This window comes from Cebidichthys violaceus, unplaced genomic scaffold, assembly GCF_023349555.1.
Source record: "Cebidichthys violaceus isolate CVI_PGR_0920_01 unplaced genomic scaffold, fCebVio1.0.p SCAF_3, whole genome shotgun sequence".
Classification (NCBI taxonomy): domain Eukaryota; kingdom Metazoa; phylum Chordata; class Actinopteri; order Perciformes; family Stichaeidae; genus Cebidichthys; species Cebidichthys violaceus.
The window spans coordinates 13,918,011-13,933,537 of NW_027176483.1; the positions used below are offsets into that span (position 1 = coordinate 13,918,011).

Below are 15,527 nucleotides of genomic sequence, written 5' to 3' on the forward strand. Positions count from 1 at the left end.
GTGAATTTTCAATTCTCAGCAGAGTGCTCAGTAGAACATCTAAAATGATCGTGATAGCTGGGAAAACAGGGAATGTGATCAAAAGCTCCAGAAAAATTAGTATTGTGCATTGTTAAGTCATGCCCATAGTAGTGTTATTATCATTAGTAGTAGTAGTAGTAGTGGGTGAAGAAATCCACAAAAAGCAAGAGAAAACCTTTTTGAGTGAGACGTCTTTGTGAACTCGAGCGTTCTTTGGCGCTGGTGGGCTCTGTGATTGGTCCGTGTTCTGGTATGACGTCAGTGCGGGAGCGAGTAGAGGAAGCGCGCAGACTGGAGGAGAGGCAGAAGCTGGAGGACTGAGGATGCGACTAGACTCACCTGTGAGCAGCGGCGCTGACTCTCTACAAGGGCCCGATGTAAACGCAGAAAAAAATCAATCTGGAAAAATTCGTTACGACCTTAAGTTGAGGACATTTCTCTCCAGAGTCTGCTTTGCTTCTGAAACAGGTAAGAGACGCGTCTATGGAAATACACAGTATTTACACGTAGGACTTCACCTGCTTTGAATCTGTTCTCATGCCATGGCCATCAGATGCATACACATATAGCTACACATAAGATGCATGTTAAGTTTGCCTTTTATTTATTTTTTTTAACGTAAAATAACATATTTTTAACCACCACAAACGGTTGCGTTTCATTTAAAATGAGGCTACGTCTTTGGTCCCTAACAGACAAAAACCCTTGTTCTTTGAAGTGCCAGAATATTACACCACGCTCGTTGGTCTATTATTATGATCAGTAATAAATTGGTTTCTGTAATAGCTTATGCGGATAATCCTTGAGATGTGAAATAGTCTAGTTCTAGCAGAAGTAGGCCAATCACAACTCTCATTAAAAGTAGGGATTCGTTGCCCCCCAGGAGCACTATAAGAGCCCAGAGCGAATTAAAGCATCTTAAAGCCCAGCTCAATTCACATTTAGAGTTTAAAAAAAGGGGTCAGCTGTTGATCTCGGAGCGTCATATCTGCTGCATCAAAGGGATGTTTCTTTATACCTAACACTGTCTCGGGTTCATGGTCATGTACATGTTTTCCAGGCCGCCGAGTTTGGTCACACTGACTTTTTATGATCATCCACTGACACAAAATAGGCTGAAAATGTAGTTTATATCATACTAACTAACATGCACAAAGTTCTAAAGCCTGTATCTGATTTTGCAACAATAAGTCAGGATGTAAAATAGCCGTCCACCAGTCATTCACCGTGTGTTGAGATGCCATTCGTTGTATAAAATCGCATGGCAGGCCAGCGGTGAGTCTTAATGTTGCCTTAAATTAAAAAGAATAGCTCGTGTACAAGGAGAGGGTATAGTGTATTGTTACAGAATAGTTTTGTAGAATACAAGCCTGTCCTACAAATTAAGAGTATATTATCTAAAATGGACATTTTGGAATGCAACTTAACAAGTGAAATGTGACTTGCTTGTATTTCAAATTGGTCTTTTGCCAGTTTGAACTAGAGTATTATAAATCTTTATTAGAATAAACATTGCACACGTTGTCAATGATGGAATATTACGTCCGATTCGTTATAGAAATATAGTCGGGTGTTAATTGCAAGGCATGCTGATGCAATAGGCTCCCACACATATATTTACCTATCGTATAAATGCAAAATAATGATTAAAGTTTCTTCCTAAAGATTAAAGTAATCATGTAATGTTTTTAAATTATGCTTTTCAAATATATCTAAAATGTAAAGTAGAATTAGGTCACTGTACTATTTAGTAGGCCTTCAACCAGACACTTATCAGGACAGGAATATTTGTCGTCTGGATGCCTGAGCTTCTTTAACCAACTCAATATGGGTTAGCTTAAATGTTTTAGTTTCACACATGTGCTCAATCTCCTCTTATCACATCGTGTCATGCTGCTGTTATTCGCAGTGGCCCGTAATTTAAAAATTAAATACTGTGAATGTGTTTTTAAATATTAAAGGCCTATACTTCTTCATCCTCCTTCTAGATCACGTCAGCATCATGTCGGGATTCAGCACGAGTGTGTGAGAGGGGGTGTGTTTCTGTCTTTGGTTATCTAGCTGTATGAGTTTTAAATACCTGTCATAAAGCTAGATAACCGAAAGTAGAAATGACTTCCGTAACGTTGTGTTCATCAAAGATAGGGGACTCTTTACACTCAAAAAGGTAAGGAAATAGTTTTGCTTTGTGGTTTTATGAAAGTTTGCACACACACAACAAAAACATTAGCATAAAATAATCCCAAATGGATACAAAACATATATATAATAAATACGTTTTTATATATAGCTTAATAAATGAGTTTTTATTTCCTTTTATATTAAGCACACATTTTTAGCATATGGCAGATTTATAGGCATTTAAGTTTGCAGAGCTTTTTCTTTGCAGAACAAAATGTTTAGGTGTTAATTGTAGCCTTAGCTATATCAGTCATACTATGATGGGGTCTTTAAGGAAAACAAAAATATCTTTGAGACAATTGACCAAATGCACCAGCTAGTTAATTAACCCAGCTTCTCATTTATCACCACAGAGTTTATTATAGTGTTTTGTTTTGTTTTTCTATCTCACTTCACTTTTTTTTGAGGATTCAGAATATATGAGCTCTTTGTACTGAGGGCCCTCAGTCCTGTTTAAGGGTGGTTAGGGTTGCTGTCCATTCAGGTCCTCTGCAACATGGTGCTGAATGTTAAACAGGTCGCTCCGGTGGAGGGGAACAGCACGGACTAAAACAAGAACTCCCAAACTTTCTCCATTTCAAGAATTTTGTTTTTATTCTATGGAGAAAAAAATAATATAATATGCAGGGAGGTAATATTGGGTCACAATATGTTTATTTTTTTCACAGCAGACATTTTGACTTGTCATAGCAGGAAAAGCACAGGTGTTACCAATAACATTAACAATGGCTCTGTAAGTCATGACGGTGAGCCATCATGCACAATACCATGACCCTGAAAGTGAAGCAGCTAAATGGAATTCAGCCTTCTTTAATTGTATTATATTCGCCTGGGCTTTTCCGACTGTGACATGTGACAAGTGTCTTCTGTGAAGAAGAAAAAAAGCCTATCGCACCTCAGAGTGTTTAATCTGATCCCTCCTGCTCACCTGCAGTAAGTGAAAAAAAATAACAGGAAAGCTCAAGTCCTCCAGGATTTCTCTCTGGGATCCCAGGGACACACTGGTGGGTTGCCCTGCCATCCCTATAGTCAATGCTCAATGCCTTTACCGGAGCAGATACTCTTGATTTATGTTTTGCATTTACTGTTTGATTTATTTACTTTAATCTTTTGGAAGAGTATTTTCCATTTATTATATATTTAGATTTCACCTGTAAGATGTTGTTTGTAGAAGAAAGAAAAGGGAGATTACTGCTTTATCCAGGCACTAATGTCTCCAACTGCTAATAATGCAGTTGAGTGGTGTAGCACACTACACACACAGGGTTAAAAAAGACACTTGGCGTCTGTATTTAAAGCTGTAGCTAATCTCAAGGCCTTTGGGACACATTGTGTCTTGCCTCAATGAGAAGGCCAAGGCCATCCCCTAAACAGGATCTGAGTTTTTGAACTTGGTACTTCAGCGCTGTGCAGCGCATACGCTCAGCCCGGAGAATGCCACTAAAGGCTAAAGAGCACCAAAGTGAGATGAGTTTTCATTCACCCTCTTAACTACCTATTGCAGTAGAGCTTGCTGTCAAACCGGGCTAATTGCTTCGTTTCACAGCGAGATATTGGACATGTGAAAAAAGCCGTGGTCCAAGTCCTTTGCCGAGCTTCGCCTGTTAGGGTGTGTCAGCATGGCGCGCCTCCTTAATGAAGGGGAATAAAAACACTTTATTTACAGGATGGTCCAAGGCATTCTGGTTTCAACTTGCACGTGTATAGTTCAAATTATTCTTTGTGTGCTTTTATTGTAGCAAAACTACACACACTCATGCGTACACAAAAACTCAACAAGGGGACTGGACATTGATTGAGCAAAGCTGGCCAGAGATTTAAATGTTTTAATAACCACAACTCAGTGTAACAGTGTTTCTGGTTTAAAGAAAAAAGTGTAGCCATTGTTTAGTTAATTGGCTGTGTTTAGCTATACTGATAACTAAAAGTGCAAAATGTGTTTTTCCTGTTTTATTCCTCTGTTTTCTCTCTTCCATCTTCTCTTGTTATAGACTTCCGATTAACGACATTGAATGATTGGAGATCCCTGAAAAGAGGGTAGAGACATCATTGAAAGAAAACGAGGAGAGAGGCGGGAAAAATGCTTGGTCCGGAATTGCCACCGCCTCCTCTCCCCTCCCCCCACTCATTGCCCTTTTTGCCCAAGAGCCTCTAAATGCCATCTGTGCTGCCAACGGGGGGAAACACTCTGCCCGTGCCAATTGGACAAAGACCCTTCCGGATCCCCGGAGTATGGGCGCGCTCACAGGAGCCATCTTGGGGAGACGTTGCCGCGACACCTAAAATGGCTGGGCTGGCACACGAGGTGAGCTGCATCACGGTTTTCTGTTGGGTACCAGTGATGTTGGTGGTGGGCAGGAGTGTGTGTGGTTGTTTGATGGGGGATGGGGGCAGGAGGAAGGACGAGGGAAAGAAGACGAGTTTCCCATTTCCTCCCCAGTCACACATGGCCTCCCCCTTTTCTCTTCTATCTTCTGCTTCTGCTAATTAGCAGTTAAGGGGTGATTCGAGGGGGGCGGTGGGTGAGGGAAGGGTGGTGGTAGTTGGTGGTGGGAGGGGGGCTGGGTAGCAAACAAAATTAATGAGCTGGCACTGGTTGAAGGAAACCTGCCATCCTCTCTTGTCATGGTGCGTCTTTACTCCCTGATGCAAACCAGGCAATGGTGTACGTTGTGTTTCCACCTGACAAACCTCGTGGATTAATTCATGCAAAACTGCTTTTATTATGAGATTCACATTATGATGTTTAGTACAGTATCTTAGCTGTCTTAATGTGCTAAAGCCCTCAGGTGAATTTTGCAGAGGAGGCGATACTCAGATAATTACTATTTGGGGAATTGCTTTATTGTTTTTATCAGTAGATCCATTACAATTTTAGATTTAGTTTACTGTATGAACAAATATATTTTGGCTCACAAAGCAGTTCTTCTTATATCTGTAATGATATCAGCAATGATTATTAGCAGTGTATAATATTTATATAGTGATGTTCAGAACATTTTAAGTGCTTCAAATGGCATTTTGATGGACTTAAAAGACCAGTTATATTTTGTTTCTCATTTCATCTTCAGCATTCAGTCCTAAACATTTCATGATTACAACTCTCAGTATGCAGTATAACTCTGCTACTACAACGCTGCACAGATGGTTAAGAAGATTTATTTGACAAACACACCCACACACACACACACACACACACACACACACACACACACACAGACTAAAAATGTCAAACATCACTGAGGTAAAAATGTCACATCTTTCCAAAATCTGACAAAACAAAAAGACAAAACCAACAGTGACTGCCAAATATCAAAGCTCCAAATCTTTACCACTTCCATCCCTTTGACCTCTCTCTCTGTCTCACACACACACACACACACACACACACACACACACACACACACACACACACACACACACAGCTCCTGTGAACGCTCCTTGTCATGGCGTAGAGCTGCTCTGTAACCCTGGTGGCTCTGGCAGCAACCTGAAGCAGAAAAGAGAGTGACACGTGAGCATGTGTGTCCAGGGCCAACATGTGCAGCTGCAGTGCTGCCTGTGTGTTAATGAACAGCGCCGTGCATTTTCACATTATCATTCAGCCCCGCTCTCTCGCTCTCTCCCCTCTCAATAGCTGTTTAGTCCCCCACCCCCCCCTCCGTAAAGGCCTGCTTTCCCACCATTGTGGGAGCTGGTGCTGCGGCGGGCCTGGGCTGGGGGGCAGGGTGGGAAAGACCCTCCAGACTAGACATGAGCAGATGCCTGAGACATTAGACTGTCGTGCGGATCACCGGGGTCGGGCGAGCCGCTGAGTTTTAATGTGTGAGCAAGTGTATGTGTGTCTGATATGTGTGTGATGGGGGTTGGTGGTCTAGGCCCTGGAGTGCCACCTGACTGTTCATTAGTCTATTCAGCCTCCTCTGCATGTCTGAAAGGCATGTAGATGCTGTTTTCAGAGGGATCTCACTGCATTCATACACGACATGCATATAGAAGCTCAGGCCTGCACCCTGTCACGCAGTAGATCACGCTTTGCCATTGTATCAAAGGTGTAATGCAATGATGTTTTAACACCACAAAGGTGCATTTTCATGTTTTTTCACATTGGGAACCTGACTTTATTTCATGCAGTGTGCCTGTCATCAGCCATGCACATCTTTATCTTTGCTCAGTTTACCAGATGGATATGATTTGTCCTTCTTGCAAACCGAATCCACATATCTGTTTTGCTCTCAGGTGGGGAAACGGACAGACATCACAGAAATCTCACAAGACACCGAGAATGACTCAGCTAAGGCGATGGGTGTGCCTAACAAGCTGAATGATGTAACCTGCGGATAATGATTATTAATGAGCCTCACACTGTGCATGTGCCTCCACAAAATATGTAAGGCATGTGCGGCCCACATGTCAAAAGATTATTCCCTCTCTTCATATAAAAGACTCAGAGCTGTCTTTATAATTGCATTCGCGCTGCTCATCTGTGATATACAGCACATTGCTTCGGGCAGATTTGACAGCAAGGAAGAAAGAAAGCAAAGTGAAGGCGAGAAATGAATCTTGGAGATACTGTAGCTTGCTCCATGCTGCGTCTCTGTTGCAGATCTCCATGGTAGGTTAGAGAAAACAGAGGAGCAGAGGGGGGAAATGATGAAATCGTGGCTTTCGTAAAGTCAAACTAAAGATTGGCTCATCAAGAAAGGGTTAAAGAGACAAACATATCTGCGTATGTAAAGGAGGCACCAGAGGCAGGTGTAGCAGCCATGTTTGAGCCACCAGTGTTACCTCTGCATCTGCTGGGCTTGTGTTAGCTTGTGCAGTGCCATGCTAAAGCAATTTGCAGCCTGCGAGGATCTGGGCATGGAGGACTGGTGTGTGTGTGTGTGTGTGTGTGTGTGTGTGTGTGTGTGTGTGTTTGAAAAGAGTAAGGGGGAGGTCGGTCTGTGAATGTATGTGATAGCTGCGGCAGTCGACAGAGACAACGTGGTCAAAGAGAGGCGGTGACTGAAGCAAATTTGTCAGGAAAATGTATTCGTCCTTACTGTGCCTGCTAGAGGAGCAATCACTATTTGTAGGATGTAAAAATAGAGTGACACACACACACACACACACACACACACACACACACACACACCTGCACACAGAATATGTATTCATCTAATGATTACTGTCTGTAATTCTGACTAATTACAAATATGGAACTTGAGATAAAATGAGCGTTAGGGCACAGAATTAAAATACGCTATCAAGGTGAGCTTGTCTGGATTTTGATAGTATGTGATGTCTCGGGTGAAACTGCGTCTGGCTTTAATCTGCTCTGAAATAAAACAGAGGTTTCAATCAAGATTGTCAGAATCCAGAGCGGCTGAACAGTGAGCTCAGCTTCTCTGACACCGTGTCAGGAGGATTTAAGATGTGAACGTCCCTGAATATTCCTCTGCACACTGTCGACACAGTGACTTAAATATTAACTCCTCAATTCCTTCTTGTACATTACCTAAAAGCTGACAGAAAATAATGTATCTCCCCATCAGAAAAGGACAGAATATAGATGATTACTTTCCTTTCTTTTGTCTCTCTTTCAGTTATTCATTTATAACTATGTCTTGATTTTGCGATGTGGGATTTTCAGTGCAAGGAAATTATAATGTGTGACATGATAAAGTGACAGTAGCCAGCGCCCACTTTCAATTCTGTGTGGGTGAAGCAGCGTAGCCATAGTAGCGATAAAATGTTAATACCATATAGCTCCTGGGTTACCTCTTCGGATTCTCCTCACTATGTGTGGACACTATTAATGTTTTAACGGCTCGACTGTGATTTATAAAGCCCGGCTCAGGGGCCGCCCATAGTCTTGGATGAGGTCCAATGTGGGTCAAGCGGGGCTCATCTGGGGTTTTTAATGCAACTTTGGCCGAGACTAATCTAGCACAAAGCCTGACATTAAGTATCTTAGAGGAAGATGGAGAGAAGTTTCTACATCCCAGGCTTTGCAGATTACGTCTGTTGGCTGTGGCGTCTCTGAGTAGGGGTCCTGTATGCTCCAATGAAAGTAGAGGAGAATTAGGTGACTGAGCTTTTAATACAGCGGCCCTTTGTAATCATATCAGGGGGAGATGAGGTTCTAGGGTGAGGAGAATTAGGGGGAATCCTTGGTGTGACCTCATTTTAATTTTTTTTTTTTACTCTACTGGTACAGTACGTGAATTTGATACCAGGCTAAAGGGTGAAAAGGAGGAAAAAGTCCAGAGTACGTTCATCTTCAGGTCACTTTTTTTGCATCAGATGGATATACGACTCCATCACACAAGTTCAAGTTCATGGTGCAGCCGCTCTGTCTGTGGCCAGTCGGGGAGTGTTGAGAGAGAGTCTGTGGCCATCCTGCAGTACAGGAGGAGGAGGAGGTGGTGGTTGGTTGGGTGGATGGGGGGTACATAGCCTTTGACCTCTGTTCGGGTTGCTATGGGAAAGAGGCCGGCCGGCTCAGTAATGTACGACTGAAAAGGCCGAACTGTCAGAGCTGTCCAGCAGACGTCAACCCCCCACCATATACACACACACACACACACACACACACTAACTCTAACCCATTCACACATACTCACAGATGGCACGGGCCAGCTTGGGAATGTAAGCTGCTAAAGAACGCTTTATGTTCATCAGACACCATTATAATTCATCCAGCCTTTAGAGTCACACATTACCAGTCTACACCTCTTCCTCGGTGCAGACCCGCTATTGTGTTGGACCACTTGTGTCTCATTTTTCAGCCTCATCCTACACATCTGAACACCCATTGTGTGTGTGTGCACTGTGGACTTATGGGCTCATAAGACAGCAAATATACCATTGCTGTGGTGAAAATAAAAGAACTTCTTACATTGCAAAGAAAGAGCTTTGTCTACTTCCACAAGTTCTATAAATAAAATCAACCACAAAAAAGGCTTCCCAAATAAAACATAGCTCAAGTCTTTTCAGCCAGAATCCATTCTCTGTGGCCCACACCTCCGTTCTTGTGTTATATTTTCTGCTATCCATTTGTCTGGATAAACTGCATGTATAGGCATATAGATAACAAAATCTGTGGCCCTAGTTAAGCATATATTTCTGTCTGCTCATTTCAAAATTGCCAGTGTTCGATGTTTAAGTGGCTGCGTGTCAGAGAGGTCATGCAAATTCACTGATTGTAATATGTGCATGTTTCCATGCCCCCCCCGTAAACGTGTGCAAGTGTGTCCTCATTTAAGGTTGCATTCACTCAGGAATAAAAGAGCGCGTATTTGCATACGCTGCATGCTGTCTGCAGAGAGGGAGCAGTCAAAAAAAAGATATCAGAGGTGGACAAAGAGAACGAGGACAAATCCTTCATTGTGGGGTTGGTGGGAGAAAAGGCTTGTCTGAATTGGGGAGTGGGTGAAAATTGACAGAGAAAGAGTTCGGGCTGGTTCCCTGTGGGGATAAAAGCCTTAAGATCCCTCCATGCATACAGCCTGAAAATGGGAGAGAAGAACAACATGCAAAGCGCAGGGGCCTATTTTGACAGGGCATGAAAGGAAAGTTTGTTTTTCTGAAACACTGCCTACAATTTCTGATGTGCAAAACTAAATATCATGCCCGACAACAAATTCAGTTGTTTGTTTGCAGAGGGTTAGGTTTGCAGAATCATGAATGCCTTCTACATATTGGTTCTTAAAACATACCTCCATAGACTCGCTTTTATATGGCAGCACTTGTATGTGTTGTTTTACCCTGTGGCCCTTTGGTTTTTTGTTGTTTTAATTTCTTTCATAACAAATGTTGCAAGCGCTTTGCAAGCTTTGAAAAATGATTTGTAAATATAATATAAATATAATTATAATTGTCAATAATCCTAGAGAAAGTATGTATTGTAGTGTAAAAAAATCTCCATTCTTTCTTTCTTGTGAAATATTATTAGTGTCCATGCAGAGTGTAAGAGTTTATGAAACAAAGTTTTATTGTGATGCTAATGATTTCCTTCATCGTTTATCCCCAGGATGGGACGGGATCTGCAAGCCTTTCTGCACTCTCGTAGCCACCTGCTTGGGCACGAGGAGATCATGGACCAAACTCAACGAAATGCTGTCATCAGAAACTCTTCCCACAACGTGAATTCAAGAGATTAACAGAGAAGAGTTGCGCTTTGTGTTAAAGGACTGTAGAAACAAAAGAGCTATTCTGTAAGCTTGAAATGTTTAACTCAAATATGTCTGTTATCCATGAAAGTTTATTTTAAGATACTGTATTAAGTGTAAGTGATTCGCCATGTTTACATTAGTGCTATTTTCAAAAATTGAAAAAAAAGAACTTGAATATACATTAAGTGCATTTTCATAGCTAATGCATGTTTCAATTCATAATTAATGAAATCGTTGTTCTCATATGCCCAAATTGAAATAGTAATTAATAAGATTTAAGTGCATTACTGAAAAAGGTGATTGTTTTAAGGTGACTGCTGACACTTCTTTGAAATAAAAACAATGGAAATATTATTATCTCTGTGTTACAGTCGTGTTTTTAAGCAATCATTTTGGTGATCAATTAGGCAGGGAAACAACAGATTATTACACTACTGATATGCTAAAGGATGGGTTATTATATTGAATATTTTCAACAGCATTTTGTCTTTAATCTTCCAAAAAATAAATTAAAATAAATCTAAACTAGACAATATTTAGGAGTCAATCCCGCAGCACCCTTTCTCTCTCTCGTTTCTGTTTTTAGATTGAAATGGTAATGTGTGTGAGGATTGTGTGAGAAAGGGTTTGAGTGACCCCACATTAAGTTTTAATTAGGAGGAGCAGACAGAGGGACGTGTGTTGAATCAGTGTGGGAAATGAAAAGTTAATCGCACACAGAACTCTCTACACTATAAAAATTATATTGATTCCCCTCAAATTTTATTTATGTCAACAAATTACAATCACATTGTGCTGATTTTTTTTTTTCTCTTGGAAAAATGTAAGTACTAAACTAATAACATAAAAAGAGTGTGTTATGTTTGGAAATATGTGTTGTTTACTTTAAATCCAATTTGTTTTTACTGCCCACCAGGGCCCAGTTTGGACGATTAATCAGGTTTTGGGATTACAGGCCTTCCTGGTGTCAGATGGACCTCAATCAGTGTCCAACTGATCTGTGTCCGGAGTCAAACAACAGATCAACAACGTGATGGGTCAACAAGAGATTATCTCTGTCTCTTTAGGATATGTCCCAAATTTAGTAATTTCCTCACCATGACAATGAATAACGCTATATCTTAGATTTAGAGGTTTGATATATCATTTTTAAACAATGAAACAATATTACTTTAATGGAATCACTTCCATAATATATAGGATTTTATTCAATATTCAATGTATCTTAATTTGTTTTCCTAAAATTTACAACAAATTTCTTTTCACTTTTTTAATTGAAATGAATAAAGTGTTAAAGCATCACTGTCATGAAAGAGAAATGAAGATAAAAAAGCAAAACTTTACTGATCACAGTAATCAGAGCAGCAGAAGTACGAGAGCTGCTGCATAAAGATACGCAACTTCAAAAAACTAGAATACTATATATTATATTATCTACTATAGACTAAATGGAATTAGAAACCAAAATAAAGGTAAGCTATTGAATACAATAGCAAAAGAGACACAAATAGTCACAAACAAAGTGAGGACACATGGGAGTTTTAATAAAGAACTGAATGTGAACAGAGTGTAAAACCACCGTGTTTTCATGCTTGGATCTAAAGTCACACTCATGTATGAGTGGAGCTCTCTCTCATGGAGAGCCATGCAGGAGTCAGCATGTTTTCAATCCATCAAAACGCTTTACAGCGACTGATTTTGGTGATTAGTTCCCCCCCTCTGGATGACTGGAAACTAATTAGTGAAATCATCCTCTGTGGAGTGTGGATGAAACGAAAGCCCAAGCTTTTCAATTGATTTTGTAAAAACTGTTACACTGGTGATTTTCATCATTAAATTTATTTTTCTTTGCCTTTGTATGCTCTCCAAATGTATGGTTTTTTCTGTTTCTTTCTGCAAACACGTGTTGGAGAGCTCCAGGCATAATCATGTTAGCTTCAGTGTCCTATCGTCCCTCTGCAGAAGTAATTGCTTGAGTCTGCTACTTGGGTTGAATATTGCTTTTTGATGAGTGTCTTGTGAGGCCGGACGGCTGGTCAGGGACCTGTTGGTGAAGTCCCTGTAAGTCAGCATGGGGTCAGGGGTCACGATCTGGACAGTCCCCCAGAGGACATTAAACAGGCTGGAGAGACGTCAGGTCAGGAGCCGTCTGAGCCAGAGCCAAAGGTCAAGGGCCGCTAATTAAGTGGCTATTTCCTGCTATTCCCCACTGACCACTGGACTCAGAGACAAACAGAAAAATGCCTGAAGGAGTCTATTTACAGGAAGTTAATAAAACCTGGTAACTAGAAAACAAGTGTGTGACTGGTAACAGAGATAATATAAGGGGGGTGAACAACAGCAGGTTCACCTTTACTGAAGGAAATAAAAAATAAAAACAAACTTTTAAAATAGCGTTTAGCTCTGATTTAGAGAGGAGACTTGAAAATATAGAAAAAATAGCGGCATATCTCTATTTTTATTACATGATTTAGACTTTATTTTAAGAGTATAGTTGCAAATAAACATTAATGGCTGATTTTCAGTCCAATAATCTCAAATTAAAACCAATATCCACTTCAGAAGCAACAAGAGAGATAAACACAGAGGCACTACCTCAGAGCTCAAGTTAAAGAATCCAAACTTTTTGGAGGGAAAGTCAGTAGAAGCTGTTTATGCCTTTCTAGCCACTGAATAAGCCTATGTGTATATGAACCTTTAGCATAAGAATGGAGATGGGGCCTGTGAACTCCTCTAACACTGACCTTTCTCCCAGGATGTGAATAGTATCACTCAAGAGCTGCCGGCAGCCTTTCAGTCAGACCCGAGCCTTGCCCTCGCCTAAAACTCCTAATCAGGCTGATTTAATGCATCCTACAAGTCCTCCCTCACCACCCAGCTCACTGCTGCTTCAGAGGAGTCGCTCTGCGTCATTTACTGGAGGCACACTCACTCCTCACAGCCCTGCCTCTGGGCCCCTGCATTTTGGAAAGTTAGAGGAGCTGGTTTAAAACAACAGGGGGCCCTTTCTCCTCACAAAGAGTCTGGGTCTCTTTATAATCAATTGGTTCCTCCCCCAAGGAGCTGATGCTTAATCCAAACTATGTTGGATTTCTTAAATAGTTTAAGAAAGGAAAATATGTAAAGAAAACTATTTTTTGAATGGATCCAGTGGAATGCAGGCTTCTTTCTGCTGTCAGCTGAAATTGACTGCATACAATAAATCAAATGTACATGAAGAAATATGAAGACAGAGAAAGTTCTACATTTAGCTAATTAATTATGTTTGTTTTCCATGCAATAAGTCATCTTAGAGCATATGTATCTTTGTCAAGGGGAGAGACCAAATAAATGATCTAAAGAAGAACAACTGAATTTAGTGCTGAATGGACAGTGTCAAGGAGAAACTGATCCTGGAATAATTACCACAAAAAGGATATCAAAGTGAAAAATAAAGTCTAAATATTAGAAACAGCTTAATATTCCTACAATAATTCAATACAGTTTTAGTTATCCTCTGGTTTGGGGTTTAGCCTATAGCATGTTAATAAACTGATTAAATGTAATTTATCAAGATATCTCTATGATATTCCTAGAAAAAGCTTTAGATATAGCCGGCTTAAAAATTCGCTGAATAATAGTTCGTATTTTTAGTATAATACAATTATCAAATATAGCCTGTTTATTTTTACTAAATAAAAATATATGATTTATTTCTTGTAAGTAGTTGTTTTAGTTGCCCGGATATTAATTTACACCTTTTCCTTTACGACTTTACATCAGTGTTTACAGCCAAAGTGCCTCTCTTGATTGGTGCGTAACACCATCAGTGCCGCGTGCACCGCCTCTTGCTGCAGCTCATTCCCGGCCTGTAATACAGTTAATGGACAACCGGTGTAATGTACTGTTGTTCCTCTGAGAGTCATCCCGCACAAGCCCTGTGTAGGTTCCTCTTTTATTATGTCGGCACATTAATGATCGTCTGCTGGGGTTTAAATGGTGGGCGATGACATGAATTCAAAATAAACAGATGATATATGATTTTTTTTTTAAGTTTATATTTTTTGACGGCTCGCCATGCGATGATTTTGGCAACAATTGGGTTGTTTAATTACTAATAACGCAAAAATGATCGATATTTGTATGTATAACGAGACTTTCGAGGATACGAAAAGCATAGGAACCTTTGAATGTAAGAGAGGCCTTTCTCCACAAATAACCAAGCAACAGTGTGCCGCTTGCAGCTTACAACCTTTTGATTGTAGTTATAACCGTTTTGAAAAAAAAAAAAATCTATTTTGGTGACGATATTTTCTGAATTTATTTTCGTGAGGCGTTATCACGAACTGAATGCAGCCTTGTGAAGTGCAAACATGCTGTCACGACAATGACAATGTACATTTTACATAAAGGAGAAACTGAATTAACTTTAAAACAGGCGGGTAAAAAGAAAAAAAATTGAAGCCTAATTAACAATTCAAATAAGAGTAACCAATCCCTTATTTATAATTTTTATTAACTAAATTAATACGTACGGTTTTGTGCTCTATTTTGATATTTTTTAAACTTATTGCAAGATTAAAGTGCAAAAATAATTAATTCAAAATGTCATCTACACACCCAAATCCAGCCGTTCAAGAAGCCTCCTTGCTAATAAGATGGGGGGATAAAAAGCAAGTGAAATCCGTGGATGCAGGTTGAGGTTTTATGAAAAAACTGATGAGGGTTTAGAGCAGCACAGGCAAAGCAACTTGGCATCTAAAACGACAAAATGCATTTACTTGTTTGTCTACAGAATATAACTAACTATAGTGTGTGGGTGAGGAGAGGAAGCTGTGTGTGTCTGATTCTGTATGTCCTTTTTGTCCCCGTGCTTGTCCACGTCTATAATGTGAGGAGAACACTCAATGTGACATAAACACTGTTGTGACTGCTGCTTTGTACTGTCCTGTGGTCGTGCGCCCACCAATCCTCAGATTGTGGTTTACATCTAGACTTTAAATTTGCTTATTAGAATTTAAAATGTCTCCCAAAGAAATGAGCTGTTTTACAAATGTGCATGTGATTAGGAGGAGAATGATGGGGGATCTCAATTAGACTATAAGGATATTTGTTTTGATAACAATAACAGTGATGCATGTCTAAAAGAGTTTAGAGACAGGAGGGGAAAGAGAGAGTGACAGTATG

General features: G+C 40.2%; 1 long non-coding RNA gene across 1 annotated transcript; it reads left to right on the forward strand.

The window, feature by feature from the left end:
• The first annotated feature begins 341 nt into the window (after positions 1-341).
• On the forward strand, positions 342-10,696 carry LOC137881876 (uncharacterized). Its single transcript, XR_011103886.1, has 4 exons — positions 342-489; positions 2,010-2,188; positions 4,194-4,507; positions 10,220-10,696. It is a non-coding gene; the product is annotated as an uncharacterized lncRNA (long non-coding RNA).
• Positions 10,697-15,527: the final 4,831 nt, after the last annotated feature.